This window comes from Pleurodeles waltl, chromosome 2_2, assembly GCF_031143425.1.
Source record: "Pleurodeles waltl isolate 20211129_DDA chromosome 2_2, aPleWal1.hap1.20221129, whole genome shotgun sequence".
NCBI lineage: Eukaryota > Metazoa > Chordata > Amphibia > Caudata > Salamandridae > Pleurodeles > Pleurodeles waltl.
In genome coordinates this window covers 361,174,325-361,193,338 of record NC_090439.1, presented here as the reverse complement: position 1 = coordinate 361,193,338, position 19,014 = coordinate 361,174,325, and positions in this window count along the sequence as shown.

Here is a 19,014-nt window from a genome sequence, read left to right as displayed (position 1 = left end):
CCCATTCCAGGTTGGCTTGGATGGTATTTGACCAGTCCAAAGCTGTAATACTGTGCCTGGAGAGGTAAATGGCTTTTGTCACTTTACAGCTCGGCAAGGATGACACTATGTCAATCCTATGCTTAAAGATTTTGCTGTACAAATGGCAAAAGACTTTGTCACTATTTAGCTCGGCGAGGATAGCACTGTGCTAATCCTATGCTTAAAGACTTTGCTAGATAAGCAGACATTTGAGGTGAGCAAATCTAGAGTGTCGCTGGTGTTGCAGGGTGCTCCTTACTAGAGCAGCTCTCCACCTAAAATTGGGAACTTCCCAGAGTTCTCCTTTGTTTTTTGCATAATTTATGCGTCGCTCTATCCCTGAAAGGGTTTTGGTTTGATGTATATATATATATGTATGTGTATATGTTGTTTCTGTGCTTGGCATGTTCGTGGATCATTGAATTCCTGCTCTCATCTTATCACACTTATCTACTCATCACTCTTATGTCATGTCTCTATCAAACTATCCTCCATTCTCAATCTGACTCATCTCAAATCTCTTCTACCACTTTCATCTCCTAAATATCTCTGCCTAAGCTCTTCCCTCCACATCTAACTCACCAAACCTCACTCTACCTCTCTGACCTCCCACACAACCCTACTAAATTCTCCTGCATTCATCTCACCCTGCTACTATGCTCTCCCTAACCTTTCCACATACTCTTCCCCCTCCACCCCCCTTTACTCATCCCAAGCCTTTGGGTTGAGTAAATGAAGGATATACTCCCAATTAACACCTCTGGATTTATTTCCTCCTCCACCCCTCCATTACTCCAGTCTAACTAACAAACTCACATATCCGCGGCGCAAATTAACTCATAATAATACTAAAACTGTACTCAATATTTAATGATACTAATCCATCACTAATTCTTGTTGGGTTCCGGGGTAGCGTGCTACTCATCGAAAAGCGCTTCGACGCCTCGTCAGGGGTAGTAAGCGCTATATAAATACGATTACGACTACAATTACAATTACAATTACAATTACCTGAAGGACTCATTGGATCTGCACCATCACAACATCTAAATGATGACGCAGTAGAACATCAAGTGACATATTGAGGTCCTGCAGCTCATTCAAGCCATAGAATATGTGCTACTGCTCCCTCCTGCAGGATTAAGTCAGGCACCTGGTACATTTGTTGAACAACAATTAGCAGCAAGATTCCCATCCTCTTACATCACCCTCCTTCCAGCGAAGAACCTAGCTGTTATGCAAACCAAGGGGCATATTTATACTCCGTTTGCGCCGAATTAGCGTCTTTTTTTTTCGACGCAAATTCGGCGCAAAACTAACGCCATATTTATACTTTGGCGTTAGACGCGTCTAGCGCCAAAGTATTGGCAAATAGCGTCATTTTTTTGCGTGAACGCCTTCCTTGCGTTAATGAGATGCAAGGAAGGCGTTCCCGTCTAAAAAAATAACGGCGACGAAAAAAAGCGTCGTATTTATACTCCCGGGCAAAAATCACGCCCGGGAGGTGGCGGGTCAAAAAACCCCGCATTTGCGCCACTATTTAACGCCTGGGTCAGGGTAGGCGTTAAGGGGCCTGTGGGCTCAAAATGAGCCCACAGGTGCCCTCCCCTGCCCCCAGGGACCCCCCCTGCCACCCCTGCCCACCCCAGGAGGACACCCAAGGATGGAGGGACCCACCCCAGGGACATTCAGGTAAGTTCAGGTAAGTATAATTTTTTATTTTTGTTAAATTTTTTTGGTGGCATAGGGGGGCCTTATTTGTGCCCCCCTACATGCCACTATGCCCAATGACCATGCCCAGGGGACATAAGTCCCCTGGGCATGGCCATTGGGCAAGGGGGCATGACTCCTGTCTTTACTAAGACAGGAGTCATTTAAATGGCGTCTGTGCGTCGCAAAAAAATGGCGCAAATCGGGTTGAGGCGATTTTTTTGCCTCAACCTGACTTGCCCCATTTTAAGACGCCCTAACGCCATTTTCCCCCTACGCCGGCGCTGCCTGGTCTACGTGGTTTTTTTCCACGCACACCAGGCAGCGCAGGTCCGCTTGCGCCGGCTAACGCCATTCCATAAATACGGCGCCCGCATGGCGCTTCAGAATGGCGTTAGACGGCGCTAAATTTTTTGACGCTAAACTGCGTTAGCGCAGTTTAGCGTCAAAAAGTATAAATATGGGCCCAAGTATCTGTATGGTATAGCCAGGAATAGTTCCTTTTGGATGAGGACACAAACCCCATAAATGTTTAACATGTTTCCACTCACATATTTCACCCTCTTCACTAATATATATATTTACAATGTTACCTAAAGACACTCCAAGTCTGTATAAAATGTATGCTGTCCAAAATATTTTGTACAAAGTATAACTACATGGTATTATCCATAATATGTGTGTTAATATGTACAAAATGTATGGTCATGGGAAAACAGTAATGACAACGTTGTCATCAACATCTACAGATATTGGATCATATTTACAAGAAAGTGGCGCATCGGTACCGATGCACAACTTTTCTTACATTGCCCCTGCCCCACCTAACGACACCATGGTTGCGCTGTATTTACACTATTGCACACCATGGTGGTTGTTAGGACAATAGGGTCAAAATTTTTGATGCTATTGTGCCACTTTGCTGCATTAGCATAAAAAATGTTGACGCTAGCGCAGCAAAGCTCAGGGAGGTCCATTGATTAAAATTAGTGCGTCAATTTAATGCCTGCTCTGAGCAGTCATTACAATTTTTGGAAAAATGTCATCAGAACACCTCCCTTCTATACATTATACCTGGTGCAGACATATTGTGGTGCAAGGGTTTACAAGGGGCATAATGCTAGCATTGCGCCACTTTGTAAATATGGCATGGGAGAAAGGCCTCCTTAACGCAGCCTAAGTGTAAAAATAAATGATGCTAGGATGGTGCAAGGTGGCGCTAGGGGCTTGTAACTATGCCACATTGTCTTTCTGAATGCACACAAGGGCCAAACAATAATGTTCAAGTTTGTTAAAAACATCTTCAAAAAAAGTCAGGGATAGAAAAAGACGGGAGCATGATAGATGAGAGGTGAGGTGATGGAGGTTTAGGAAAGTTACATTAGTGTAAATCCACAAATATCTAACAAACTATCTCTCAAATTGAGGAATAGATCTTTAACTTGGATGGGTTGGGTGTTACAAATACCATTTCAAACGAAGGCATAATCCAAACACCAAAGTTCCAACAAAATTTGGACTGCTAATCTAGAAAAATACAACCTAAAGTCCAACATAAAAGGGAAGTTAAAAATCAAACAACCCATCTAGTAAGCTATCACTGACAGCCTTGTGGTGGGTAGTAAACTTCCAAGTCATCTATCTCTTTGTCAAATAGCACCATCACCACTATAACTTTCTTCAGCAGTAAAATCCTTTTCAATCACCTGCACAATGCTATTTTGTCCAGCCACTAGCTTCCTTAGAAAATCTTGGGCTGGTTCTGGGAGAGGGGGGTGAGGATAAAAGAGAGTTCAGGTGTGTCTGGGGTAGAATGTTCCCATGTTTTATCAAAATAATGTTATTGTCCAGGAATTGTGAGGATCTACTCACTCAATCGTTCGCTGAACTCCTGTATATCTCCCAGACCGCCTAGTCTGGAGTCATGGTATTCCCATCTTGGGGTCACTGAGGCAGTTTGCCATATTTATGTATCCCGTCTCCGGACAAACTTCTCGAATACCGCAGGTGTTATTTTGATGGAGAAGATAGTTTATAGTCCTGAAGAAGTGCCAAGAGATCTGTGTGGACAAATAAAGGCACGAAACATGTTGACTTATTGAAGTGGTGCTAGGTATAATTTACTTAACCACTCCATTTGCGTAAGAGTTGAGGACCATTATTTCCCTTGAACTCTCTCGTTGTTTTTAATCTTGACAAACCCTCTTCATCTATAATTAAAAGAAGTTCTAGAGGAGGGTTGAGACAATTTTAATTTGCTGTTTTGTTTTCTCTCCATTGCCTTGTTGGTTTGACACAGAAGTTTGGCCCAGTGACCTCATTGAAGGTCCCGTCAGACATTGCAGTGCCAGTCTGGCGTGGAGCAAGCCTGATGATGAGAACTGAAGGCTTATGCTTCTGATGTTCTTTTACTTTCAGACTGTTTCTGGTAACCTTTTTGGAACAGTGTACCTTTATGAATAATGTGTTATGAGTAAGGAGGACGTACACTGGACCAGCCAACCTCATAGTCCCCTTTTTTTTGTGAGATTACTGTAAACACTTGCCATCCTGGTGGGGAGGAGGTGTACCCAGGTCCTTTACCTCCATCCTAGGGATTTGCTAACACAACCAGCAAGGGGGCAGACTCTTGTCTAGGTGGCAAATGGCTCGGGGAACCTACCAAAACAACAGAAAGCTGACAACTGGGAAGGCATCCTCTAAGGACACCACCAGGGTATATGCTAGTTGATCCTGGGCATGAGAATTGTGCTCTGGATCAAGAAGCACTGTGTTTGATGCCAAACAAGGGGTAAATTGGTTGGACTATGATGGAGCTGGACATCTAGGGTTTGCCTGGGGGCAAGCCCATATTATCCTGTTGACCGCTGGTCACTTGTGGCAGCATTAAGTTTAAATGCTACCACAGGGTCATATATGCTCTTGCATATATGTCTACACTCACAACACAGTGCACCCTGTCTACTGGGATATAGAAGGCCTGCATTAGGGGTGACTGCCCGGTGTTATGGGCAGTAAAGGGTCTCTGCTTGCACTTGGTGTGGGCAGAGTCAAACTCAAGCAGAGGGCAGCTCTCAATGCTTGGCTTTTACGCCTTTACCATCCCTGTCCTGGGTGCCATTGATAACATTTACTGGGGCCTTACAGGGGTGGTAAAGTCCTTGCCAATCAGGTTTACAAAATCATAGTACAATTCAAGGGAATGAGCAATGGCACTGATGTCTGATTAGTAGGCCTCAGTGCACTTCCAGGTGAAAAACTGCAGCATCAGTAGTCTAAAAGGAAGCAAGAAGTGAGGGGCATCTGAAACGAGCACAGTTTCTTACCGATATGGTGTGGGCAGGTGTTGATCCGGACCCAGGAGTGAGTAGATCTCATGGTTTTGTGGTGTCATCTGAGGTAACGGGTTTCCAGTTATTGATCTGATAGTCCAATATAGGTGTGGTGGACAAGTGGTTGATGAATTCTTATGTCTCCTGTTGAGAGTCACATTTTTGTAGATTTTGAGGATTTTGGTGTAAGAAAAACTGGAGAGGTTTTTGCACAGGTCTGATGGCATTGGCGGTGGATGAGAGAGTTGAAGAATTCTCTGACCATATTGAATAATTTTTTGCAGTAGTTGGAGCTGTTTTAGAGTCTGAGAACCAGAGCTGTTTTCCTTTCCACATTGAACTGGGTGTGGTGTTTGATTATATTAAATTGGTCTCTTCTTCTGTTCATTTGGCTCTGTGTGCTTATTTGTAATTGATAGTCACTGTGATAGGTGTACATTGACAGTGTCCTCCAATTGTAGCACATTTTTATATTTACATTTTTGATTCTCTTTTGTGAGCTGGGGGCCGATTGTAGATGTGTGAACTGTTATTCTATTCAGCTTTATATTTTATTTTTTCCTTTACTATGGTAATATTATTCTCTGCCTTCTTTGGATTCTATATATTCACACTGTAGCTCTTTTGAGAAAAGTTTTCCCTTTCATCCCACAGGAGCTGCAGAAGACCACGGTTTCGGCTCTTGTGTTGTCAAGATTAGACTACTGCAATGCTCTTTTGATCAATCTACAGAAAAAAACTGTTAAACAAACTGCAGATTCTACAGAATGTGTCCGCTCATTTGCTATTAGGGACCCCAAGGCATCACTCAGCCTCACAAGTCTTGATTCAACTCCACTGGCTCACTATGAGGAAGTGTATTGACATCAAAGCACTTTACACCACATTTAAGGCACTTCTTGATTCTGACCCTGACTACCTCAAACGTAGTTTTTTAATCTAATAGGCTTCCTTCTAATCAGTATTCTACGTTAGATTCCACTTTCGCCATTCTTTCTGTATGGTAGCACCTAAATGCCTCCGGGCAATAGCATTCTTTATAAATATGTTTCATTTCATTTCATTAGTACAGGTTCACTAGGCATGCATTCACTAATGTACAGAATGGAGGTGGTCACTTGACAAGTGATAAAAATGTAGTCAAACTGTTTATTTATTTTTGAAGGTGGGAGATGCACCAACTTTCAAAATGTTTGGAAGTATATGTTTATAGATGTTTATTTGTGGTGTGTTTGTGTGCAATTTGGTTGATGGCTGGTTGAGACATTGGTGGTCATTATGACATTGGTGGTCTTTACCGCTAATAGACCGATACAGAGGCGGTAATCTGTCCACCAGATTATGATACACAAACTGAAAACCAACAGAAACCAGCCACATCCGCAAGTCCGCCAGACCCAACAAAGGTGAAAAACTGACAGACTTCACCTTCACTGCTATGCCAGCAAGATACAGCCCTCCAAATTATGATCCACGAATCATCACAGCAGACATTCAACGGCAGTCACCCATTGGTGGCGCACACCACCGCAGTGGAATTTGGCACCCAACACCACTTCAAGCCAATATTGGTCAGATCAAAAAACCCACACCTGACACATATACACACATCCTACACTCCCACCAATAGCACTATAAAACACACCCACACATAACCCACAATCCTTTGTAAACATGAAAAGACTGCTAAACCTTGCTAGCCCAAACCCTTAGAGAACTGCTCAGATACACCGCATCTATCTATACATCCGCCACGCATCATACACCACACACCCTACCACAACACTGAACACCCACTATACAACACACACAACAAACAATAGGCATGTCCCCACAAAAGCACCCCCGTTATACAGAGGAGGAGTTGCCGGTGATGGTGGAGGAAATCGTCAGGGTAGAGCCCCAGCTGTTTGGTGCACAGTCCAGCAGATCTCCATTGCCAGGAAGATGGAGCTATGGAGGAGGATTGTGGACAGGGTGAACTCCGTGGGAACCTATCCATGCACAAGGGAAAGCATCCGAAAGTGGTAGAATGCCCTACAGGGGAAGGTACGTTCCATAGCATCAAGGCACCAGGTCGCCATCATGAAGACTGTTGGTGGACCCCCACCTCCTCTCCCACAGTTCACAGCATGGGAGGAGTAAGTCTTGGCAATCATGCATCCAGAGGGCCCCACTGGAGTCACTGGAGGCATGGACACTGGTAAGTCATCATTAAAACCTACCTCCAACGATATCTGCATGGCATGTCACCCCCTCACCCTGACTCCCTACACCCCATTCCATCCCACACAGTGCATCACCCCAATGACCACACTTAAAAGTGTACCCCTGCATGCACTACTCACTGCAAGCACACCCCTACCAGTACTGCATGCACACCCACCAGCAATGCATGGACAGCTTGTAGAACTTCCAATCCTACAATCCATCACCATATAGGACCAAAGGTGTGAGGACAACAGCAAACCCATAGGGAAAGGTAGAAATGTGGAAAATGTGACAGACAATTACCATAACAGATCACTTACATTCCCACAGGTGGCCCAGCCAATGTCAGCGGAGACCAGGTGCCACGACAACCCTGTCCTCCACCAGAAGATGCCCTCAGTGATGATAACAACTCTGGATGTCACAAGCTGGATGAACTCACTGGCCCATCTGGGACCACAGGATAATCAGCTTTCACATCCCACACTCAGTCCACCACAAGGCCCCCCTCCAGCTCCAACACCACAGCAGCCACTCAACATCCCCAGTCCCCTGTCCCCAAGACATGTCGATTAATAGTGTGCCCACCTGTACAGTGACACGAGTTAACACCAAACAGGCAAGACAGTGAAGGCTCTCGTGTAAGTGAGAGCGGGCACACAGTGGGAGGTCTGCTGTGCACCGGGGGTGGCCAGGCCCAAGGAACCGACTGTCCAGGAGGCACTCACACATGTCCTCAGGGCATACCAAAAATCACTGGACAGGATGGGCCAGGTGATCACCATCATGCCGGAGTATGAGTGGCTGCAGGGGGTACACCACCAGGAGGTCATGCAGCAGTTACGGGCCTAAATGCCAACATGGCCTCCATTGTAGGGGTGTTGGGTGATATGGCCAACACAATGTGGGAGAACATATCACACCAGCTGCCCACTTCCACTAGCCAGTCCACTCATCAGCCATCAACATCTGCTGCAGCTAGTGGACAGGAGGACCTTCCACAAGACCCAGAGGCCAACAACACCCCTCCCTCTGTAGCTGAAGAACCACCCTGCAAACATTCCCTTTGACCTAGACAGACACCAGAGACTGTTGCAAAGACCAACACCACCACCAGGAAATGAGCAGCTCAACAGTATTCCCCTTGTGTGCCACTAAGTCACCTTATACACTTCGGACTGTCATTGCTCCTCTTCCAATGGCCCCATGGACACTGGACCTGAGCTGCAAACCAAGTGAGCCACTACACTGAAGTTTTCCTCAACCATCACCCCACTCTGTTGTACTATCCCTTTATTATTGTCACTTTGATAAATACCCTTGAACAAAACTAGTGTAATAGTGCTTTATCAGACAGAAATGTGCAATGAAATAAATTGTATAATCCTGTGCAAATGTCCTGTAATGTGTGATTCCATCCAACAAATGTGTTAAAGCAGTCTGTAGTCATCACATCAGTACACAGTTGGGACCACACCAACATCTGCAAAAAGGGACTGCATAAGGGACAGTCAATAGCAATGTAAAGGCAGTGATTGGCACAACGCAGCTGGCACACAGCACTTAACGTAAATAGCGATATGCTCAGATCTACAGTCTTACCTGAGTGTCATTGGAAGTACTGCTGCATGATATGTGTCCTGTTGTCCACATCCTCCTCCTCTTCTTCCTCCTTCTGTCTTCAGTGTCAAATGCTGCCACAGGCGCATTGTCACCCCCGTCCTCCTGCATGTAGGGCACATGGCGTCTGAGGGTCAAATTGTGAAGCATGTAGCAGATCACCACAATCTGGCAGACCTTCTTAGGGGTGTAGCATAGGGATCCACTGTTAAATGGAGGCACTCGAAGCTGGCTTTAAGTAAACCAAATGTGCGTTCCACAACCCTACTGGTAGAGCCATGTCCCTCATTGTACTGATTTTCAACCCCTGTTCTTGAATTCCTAACAGGGGTCAACAGCAGGACAGGTTTAGGTAGCCTGAGTCATCTGGTTTTAGCGAGGGGTGCGGATTACCAATGTAAAATGGCATAGAGCACAACCCCAGTTGGCATACACTGACATGCATTGTGTGAAGATTCAAGCTCACCTATAAGCCACATTCTGTGCCTCTGTAGTCGTGCCATCACCTGTAGGATGCTGCTGTTCCTCAATACATATGCATCATGCACAGCTCCAGGAAAATGCAGTGACATGGGAGATGTATTGATCTGCAAGGCACACCATCTGGACATTAATTGAGTGAAAACTCTTCCTATTCCTGTAGACCTGCTAATTTGCTCTGGGAGGGACCAAGGAAATATGGGTCCTGTCAATGGCCCCAATCACATGTGGTATGTGTCCCATGGGGTAGAATCCAGCCTTCGCAGTGGGAAAATCTTCACTCTGGGGGAATGAGATATAGCTGCTCATGTGTTTTAGCAAGGCAGTCAAAACACTTCCAAGCACTATAGAAAACATTGGCTGTGACATTCCTGCTGCCAAACCCACTATCACCTGGAATTAACCACTTGATAGGAAATTGAGAGTACCTGTACTAGAGGGGGAATTGCTTTAGTACTACGGATAGCAGGAATTAGTTCAGGCTCCAATTTTGCACATAGCTCAGTAATTGTGGCCCTGTCTAGATGGTAGGTAAGTATGATGTGCCGGTCCTCCAATGTAGCCAAGTCCACTATGGGTCTGTATACAGGAGCTTGCCTCCGCATCCTCTGCAGTGGTTGTTACCTAAGTGATGTGAGAAAGTAGCCTCTTTCTAGCATGGTTACCACCACTTGTTTACCTGTTTGTGAGTGTGTGTCAGTGTATTTTTGCTGTGCCACTGGGATCCTGCTAGCCGGGACCCCAGTGGTCAGAGATAAAAACCTCTATGTCAGTGTGTTTTGCCTGTCTCGCTGGGATCCTGCTAGACAGGATCCCAGTGCTCATAGTTTGCGACCTAATGTGTGTGCTGTCAGTAGTGCTTAAGTGTGTCACTGAGGCTCTGCTAACCAGAACCTCAGTGCTTATGCTCTCTCTGCTTTTAAATTTGTCACTATAGGCTAGTGACTTCATTTACCAATTCCAATTGGCACACTGGACACCCCTTATAAGTCCCTTGTATATGGTACCTAGGTACCCAGGGCATTGGGGTTCCAGGAGATCCTTACGGGCTGCAGCATTTCTTTTGCCACCCATAAGGAGCTCAGACAACCCCTTTCATAGGACTGTTACTGCAGCCTGTGTGAAATAGTGCATACATTATCTCACAGCCATTTTCACTGCACTTAAGTAACTTATAAGTCACCCATATGTCTAACCTTCATTTAATTAATGAAGGCTAGGTGCAAAGTTTCTAAGTGTGAGGGCACCCTTGCACTAGCAAAGGTGCCCCCACATAGTTCAGGGCCAATTTCCAGAACTTTGTGAGTGCGGGGACGCCATTACACACGTGCACTACATGTAGGTCAATACCTATATGTAGTTTTACAAGGGTAACCCTGAATATGGCCTTGTAAGGTATCTAGGATCATGGAATTGTCCCCCCATCCCAAATCTGGTATTGGGAAACCAATTCCATGCATCCTGGGGGGGGGTCCACCATGGACCCGCAGTACTGCCAAACCAGCTCTCTGAGGCTTGCAATGCAGCTACAGCTGCTGCCACCTCACAGACAGGGTTCTGCCCTCCTGGGGTCTGAGCAGCTCAGTCCCAGGAAGGCAGAACAAAGAATTTTCTTTGGGAGCAGGGTGTTACACTCTCTCCCTTTGGAAATAGGTTTTACAGGCTGGGGAGGGGTAGCCTCCACCAGCCTCTGGAAATGCTTTGAAGGGCACAGATGGTGCCCTCCTTGCATAACCCAGTCTACACTAGTTCAGGGACCTCTTGTTCCTGCTGTGGCACGCAAGTGGACAAAGGAAAGGGGAGTGACCACTCCTCTGTCCATCACCACCCTAGGGGTGGTGCCCAGAGCTCCTCAGGCGCATCCCAGACTTCAGCCATCTTGTTTTGTAAGGTGTGGGAGCACTCTGGAGGACTCTGAGTGGCCAGTACCAGCTGGTGACATCAGAGACCCCCCCTGATAGGTCCATACCTGAAAAGGTAGCCAATCCCCCTCTCAAGGCAATTTAGGGTCTCTCCGGTGGGTTCTCTTCAGATTCTATTTGCAAGTTTCCAGCAGGAATCCTCTGCAACTACTACTTCATCCTCTGATCTCAGATCAACCACAGCCTGCTCCAGGAACCACTGTAACAGCAACAAAGTATCCAGAAAGGATACTTTGCCTTTGCAACCTCAGCTCCAGCCAGCAACTGCAACACTTTCCACAGTGTGCACCCTCTGAGGACTCCCTGTCTTCACCCTGCACCAGAAAGACCGAAGAAATCTCCTGTGGAGCTACTCCCCTGCTCACGCAGGCACCTTCTAAGTCGATGACCGGTTCTCTTGGACTGCTCTCCTGGTGACGAGCGTGCTCCTTGGAACACAGAGGGTGGACCCCATCAACACAGACTGTCCTGTGGTCCTGCAGTCTCAACTGGGAGCAGGTAAGACTTCGCCTTCCCCCAGAACAACAGTACCAATGTGCACCGCACCTTCTTCCCTTCCTGAGGCCTCTGTGCACTATTTACAAAATTCCTTCATGCACAGCCTGACCCAGGTCCCCAGCACGCTATCCTGTGATGCTCAACTCACTGAGTTGTTCTTCAGTGGCATGGACCTTCCTTTGTAGTGCTGCACCAACCGCATTTTGCACCTCCTTTGTCCTCATTTCTTGGGACTCCCGTGGGTGCTATCTGGTGCTCTGAGGGCTCTCTGAAGAGCTGAGAGCCCCGTCTTCCTCCTCACACAGAGTTGAGGTTACCAGGTCCCTCCTGGGTCCAGATAGCACCTAGTTGATGCAAAACACGACTTGGCCGGAACCAAGGCTTGTTGGAGTAATACAGCGCCAAAACTCACCTTTATCCAACTTCACGATGTGGGAAATCCAGTGAATCATGCTGGAACCCACTGACATCTTCCTAGGGTGCATTTCTGCAGTCTTCGTCCAACTGGGGACTCTTCTTTTGCACCCTCTTCTAGGTTGGCAGGGGCTCCTGTCCATCTTGGAACTTCTGGACTTCGTCTCCTTCCTTTGCAGGCCTTCAGGTCCAGGAATCCACCATTTGTTGTTTGCAGATTTGCTTGGTTCTAGTAATAATTCCAATCACAAGGTGTAGTGTGTCCTAAGGAAACTTGCAGTACTTTACTCCTGCTTTTCTGGGCTCTGGGGTGTGGTAATTTACTTACCTTTACTGTATTCTTACTCTCCCAGTGATTCTGCACACACTACACTTGTCTAGGGGGAAATTTGTGATTCACATTCCTCTTTCTTAGTATATGGTTTGTGTTGCCCTTAGACCTATTTTCTCCAATTGCATTCTATAGCATTTCCTATTGTTTGCACTATCCTATGTCTAATTGCTTGCCTTATATTGGTGTCTAGTGTATATATTGTGTATAATACTTACCTCCAGAAGGAGTATTGCCTCTAAGATATTTTTGGTACTGTGTCACCCAAATAAACTACCTTTATTTATGGCACACTGAGGCCCGTATTTATACTCCGTTTGCGCCGAATTAGCGTCGTTTTTTTCGACGCAAATTCGGCGCAAAACTAACGCCATATTTATACTTTGGCGTTAGACGCGTCTAGCGCCAAAGTATGAAGAAAGAGCGTCATTTTTTAGCGTGAACGCCTTTCTTGCGTTAATGAGATGCAAGGAAGGCGTTCCCGTCTAAAAAAATGACGGCGACGCAAATGCGTCGTATTTATACTCCCGGGCAAAAATCACGCCCGGGAGGTGGCGGGTCAAAAAAACCCGCATTTGCGCCTGAATTTAACGCCTGGGTCAGGGTAGGCGTTAAGGGACCTGTGGGCTCAGAATGAGCCCACAGGTGCCCTCCCCTGCCCCCAGGGACCCCCCCTGCCACCCCTGCCCACCCCAGGAGGACACCCAAGGATGGAGGGACCCATCCCAGTGAAGTACAGGTAAGTTCAGGTAAGTATAATTTTTTTATATTTTTATTTTTTTGGTGGCATAGGGGGGCCTTATTTGTGCCCCCCTACATGCCACTATGCCCAATGACCATGCCCAGGGGACACATGCAGCCATGTCGCATTTAATGTACCCATGATGTATCCACCTGTTGGTCTGGCATACAACTGCCCATACAGTCGTCGGACCCCATCCAGAAACTTCTCCAACTCCTTGGATGTGAAGGCTGAGGCCCTTTCCCCTGTTGCACAGGCTATCACAGGTTCCAGACACAGGTCAAAGCAGCACACGCAGTGGAGATGTTCAACCGTAGAGGGTCAGGAATCAGGAAAAGCGATGGAGAGAAAATGGTGGTCATGTCCATGGCGGTGAACACCGTCACCGCCTACGTTAATCATCATTGGTTCCTGTCCTCTATAGAGCTCCATGTTAGTCAATGAGGAGTTGCATGGCGGTGCAGACCGCATTCCGCCATGACACCAAACGCCGACAGAGTGGGGTCACTTCCACCTGTCCCTGCATACAGGACAGGCAGATGCTATTTCCTAATACTAGTACTCATGTTGGACAAATTAATGTGCGTGTAATTGGTATCGATTGTACACACCTAAACAAGTCCAGACTTCTACATATATACATGTTCTGTGTACTGTGATATTGTGTGTCCATACTTCCTGTACCCACACAAATTTTTGTTTTGGCTCACTTGTAGGAGTCTAGCCTGGTTTGTAGTGGGTACCTTGGGTACTTACACCTTAAACCAGGTCCAGTTATCCCTTATCAATGAAATGTGGTAGTGTTCTAGCAGCTTAGGCTGATAGAGGTAGCTATAGCAGAGCAGCTTAGGCTGAACTACGAGACATGCAAAGCTCATGCAATATGACTTATAGTTACAAAGTACTTATACACAAGTAAAGACAATACTCAGGCCCATATTTATACTATTTGACGCTAAACTGCGCTAACGCAGTTTAGCGTCAAAAAATTTAGCGCCGTCTAACGCCATTCTGAAGCGCCATGCGGGCGCCGTATTTATGGAATGGCGTTAGCCGGCGCAAGCAGACCGGCGCTGCCTGGTTTGCGTGGAAAAAAACCACGTAGACCAGGCAGCGCCGGCGTTGGGAAAAAATGACGTTAGGGCGTCTTAAAATGGGGCAAGTCAGGTTGAGGCAAAAAAATCGCCTCAACCCGATTTGCGCCATTTTTTTACGACGCCCAGACGCCATTTCATGACTCCTGTCTTAGTAAAGACAGGAGTCATGCCCCCTTGCCCAATGGCCATGCCCAGGGGACTTGTGTCCCCTGGGCATGGTCATTGGGCATAGTGGCATGTAGGGGGGCACAAATAAGGCCCCCCTATGCCACCCAAAAAAAAGTAAAAAAATATAAAAAATAATACTTACCTGAACTTACCTGAATGTCCCTGGGGTGGGTCCCTCCATCCTTGGGTGTCCTCCTGGGGTGGGCAGGGGTGGCAGGGGGGGTCCCTGGGGGCAGGGGAGGGCACCTGTGGGCTCATTTTGAGCCCACAGGCCCCTTAACGCCTACCCTGACCCAGGCGTTAAATAGTGGCGCAAATGCGGGGTTTTTTGACCCGCCAACTCCCGGGCGTGATTTTTGCCCGGGAGTATAAATACGACGCATTTGCGTCGCCGTCATTTTTTTAGACGGGAACGCCTTCCTTGCATCTCATTAACGCAAGGAAGGCGTTCACGCAAAGAAATGACGCTATTTGCCAATACTTTGGCGCTAGACGCGTCTAACGCCAAAGTATAAATATGGCGTTAGTTTTGCGCCTAATTTGCGTCGAAAAAAACGACGCAAATTTGGCGCAAACGGAGTATAAATACGGGCCCATGTCTCTGGCTGGTTCTGCAAGAGGAGCCATGGAGTTTTGGCTGGTTAAGCTGGATGATTACAGTGTTAGCCAGTTGAAAATCTTCTGCAAAGGGATAGGGGAACCTACCCAAGGAGCCACCTAAGAAAGTAAAGTTCTAATGGGCACTGAGGGCATGTGCAGAGCACCGCATTGGGATGGTGATGAGTTGGAGGAGCCTGTAACTGGCTCTTCTGTGGAGATACCTGCAGCAGTGGAGGGGAACACCACTAAAATTATGCCACCTGTGAGGGCATGGAGTAGTGTCTCAAATCAAAGCATGGCCACAGAGTAAAGGAGAGAGGAGAGAGAACTTCAACTGCAGTTAGCAAGAATAGGAGTAGAGGCTGAGAGGGAGGCCAAGCAAGCTGACAGAGCTGAAGGAGGGGCTGCAAGAGCCTTGGCAGAAAATAAATTACTTCTGGCTCATGAACTGAGTCTGAAAGAGCTAGAACTCAAGGCTGGACAGGTGGATTTCAGCAGAGATGGTGGCAGCCTACGCACAGTACCTAATGGAGACAAGAAGGTGCATGTACCCAAGGACTTGGTGCCCAGTTATGGGGTGGGAAATGGCATTTCTGCTTATGAAGTTGCACCGAAGTTACAATGAGTTTCTAAAGGGCACCGGGGTGGGTCTCTAGAAACATATGCCTACACTTGGGAGAGACACACTTCTGACATTAGAGGTTGGGGACCAGACCAAGTACACTCTCATGAAAGCCTTTTTGATTGCCAGATTTGTACTGAACCCTGAGAAGTATCGCCAAAGATTCAGGGACAGTGACAAGCTTCTCAACCAGTCCTGGGTAGATTGGATTGATTACTCCAGTAAGGCATTGAATAGCCTGGTGTGGGGCAGCAAAGACAGTGATTATGTTGGGTTGTACAATTTTAATCCTGAGAGAGCAATTCTCAGCATCTGTTTTAGAGATTTGAGCCAGCACATAGTTGACAGTAAGCTGACTGATCCCAGAAAGCTTGCTGAGGAGGCAGATCTTTGGGATAGCACTACAGTGTCCAAAAAGATATTTGGGCGGACACCCACAAAGGTGGCCAGTATTCCCAACAGAAGGAGGGAGAGAAAAACTTAAAAATAAGGAGTTCTCTAAAGTCCTCCAAAATACTTTCCAAGGGAGTAGTGATAACCAGTCCCATCTGATCCTAAGAAGAAAGCGTACTTTGATCACAAGACAGGGAGGTTTGTACCCCAATGTGCAGAGTGCTCCAGGTATAGTCAATCAATCAATCAAAAAAAATTGTAGAGCACGCTACTCACCCGTGAGGGTCTCAAGGTGCTGGGGGAGGGGAAACATGGGGGGGTGCAGGGAGAGTCACTGATCGAACAACCATGTCTTGAGGTTCTTTCTGAAGACCAGTAGGTCTTTGGTTTTGCAAAGGTCGGTGGGGAGGGAGTTCCAGATTTTGGGGGTGAGGTAGGAGAAAGACCTACCTCCTGTGGTGGTGCATTGGATGCGGGGGACTGTGGATAGGGCGAGGTCGGCTGAACGGAGGTTGCTTGTGGGAGTGTAGAAGTTAACTCTTTCATTGAGGTAGGTTGGGCGGGTGTTGTGGAGGTATTTGTGTGCTTGGATGAGGATCTTGAATGTGATTCTCTTGTCTATGGGGAGCCAGTGAAGGGATTTGAGGTGTGGTGAGATTCGTTCGTGGCAGGGGAAGCCAAGGACGAGGCGTGCGGCTGTGTTCTGGATTCTCTGGAGTTTGCGTTTGAGTGTGGTGCCGGCGTAGAGGGCGTTACCGTAGTCCAGTCTGCTGCTGATGAGTGCGTGGGTGACTGTCTTTCTGGTTTCTGGGGGAATCCATTTGAAGGATTTTTTTAGAGTGCGGAGTGTGTGGAAGCAGGAGGAGGTTAGAGTATTGATTTGCTGTGTCATGGAGAGGGAGCGGTCGAGGATGATGCCGAGGTTGAGTGCATGGGTTGCGGGGGTGGGTGCGGGGCCTAGGACGGTGGGCCACCAGGAGTCGTCCCATGTGGTTTTGTTGGGGCCGAAGATGATGATCTCGGTTTTGTTTGAGTTGAGCTTGAGGTGGTTAGTGGTCATCCAGTTGGCGGTGTCGAGGAGAGCGGCGTGTAGGTTGGTTTTGGCGGTGGTGGGGTTGCGGGTGCGGGTCACTCTAAGGGTGACTCTGAATGTCGCAGGAGGGCACAACCCCCAGGGGCGGGCATACACCTGGGTTGGCTAGTGTAGCGCTCGGTGAGGCAGTAGTCTCAGATAGTTTTGGAGAACAGATATAGGTACACCTAGGCCCTGATTTATACTTTTTTGCACTGCGTTAGCGTAATTGTTTTATGCAAAAGCAGCGGCAACTCACAAAATACAATTGTATTTTGTAGGTTTACCCCGCTTTTGCATCAAAAAATGACGCTAATGAGGCACAAAAAATGTATAAACCAAGGCCCTAGTATCCCTGGGAGGTGCAGACATGGGGACAAAAGCCCACATGACTGCTAATACTTCCAAGTATAGGCGGTGAGTCACCAATAATGGGCAATGGGTGGATGCCCTGCATGACACAGGAGCCAGCATGACAACTCTCAAGTGTCAGCTGGTGTCAGCAGAGCAGGTCCTACTGAACACATTCCACCAAGTCATAGTCACCAACAATCGTGAGAACCATCTACCGGTGGCTCTGGTTCTCTGTGAATGTGTGGGTCTCTGGTACCCTGAAAGTAGCTATGAGCCCTGCCATGCCTGTAGATTGTCTGTTAGGCAATGACCTGGAGCACACTACTTAGAGGGAGGTAGAGCTCAGGACTTGGAGAAGATGGGATTACCTGAGTGGGTCTGTATAACCACATGGTCCATGGCTGCCCAAGAAGGAAGTCAAGGGCATCTGGAGCCTGGAACAAAGGTGCAGTCAGCTGCCAAGGAGAGGGGCATGGTGCATGGGAAACCGGTCCCTCAAGTTCCCACGGTGGAGGTTGATGGGGTCCCTGAGGAGGAGTCCCCTGAACCAACTAGGGAGACCATTGCCACCCTAGGTGACCTACCTGATTTTGCTGGCTGGCAAGTTGAGGGTGGGCCCTCCAGGGAGTAATTCTGTAAAGTGCAGAAAGAGTGTCCGACTCTTGAGGGCTTGAGGCGACAGACCTCAGCCTCAGCCCATGTAGGAGGTGATGCCTCTGAGGATCACTTAGACCCTTATTACAACCCTGGCGGTCAAAGACCGCCAGGGTTGTTTTGGGGATCGTACCGCCAACAGGCTGGAGGTACAAATCGCCATATTTTGACCGCAGCAGTAGCACCGCGGTCGCACCGCTGGGACCAGCAGTGTTCTGCCATCATTGTCCCAGTGGTTATAATCCGCCTGGGCAGCGCTGCTTGCAGCGCTGCCCTGGGGATTATGACTCCCCTTCCCTCCAGTCTGTCCATGGCGGTAGAGACTGCCATGGAAAGGCTGGCGGGAAGGGGAGTCGCGGGGCCCCTGGAGGCCCCTGCACTGCCCATGCACTTGGCATGGGCAGTGCTGGGGCCCCCAGGCACAGACCCACCCTGCTTTTCACTGTGTGCCCAGCAGACAGTGAAAAGCACGACGGGTGCAGCTGCACCCATCACACGGCTGCAACACCACCGCCTCCATTAGGAGCCGGCTGCAATGTTACGGCCGACATCACCGTCGGCCCAGCGGGTATGTTGTAATGTGGCCGGTGGGTTTGCGGCTGCATAGGCGGCCGCTTGGCAGTACAACCTTGGCGGGCGGCGGAGGTTGTGATGAGGGTCTTAGTCTAATGGAAGAATGATCTCCTATATAACAAGCCTAAAGCTCCAGGTACTGGGGCAGCACATGTGCTGGTGGTCCCACAGTGTTACTGTGCCTTCCTACTAGGACTGGC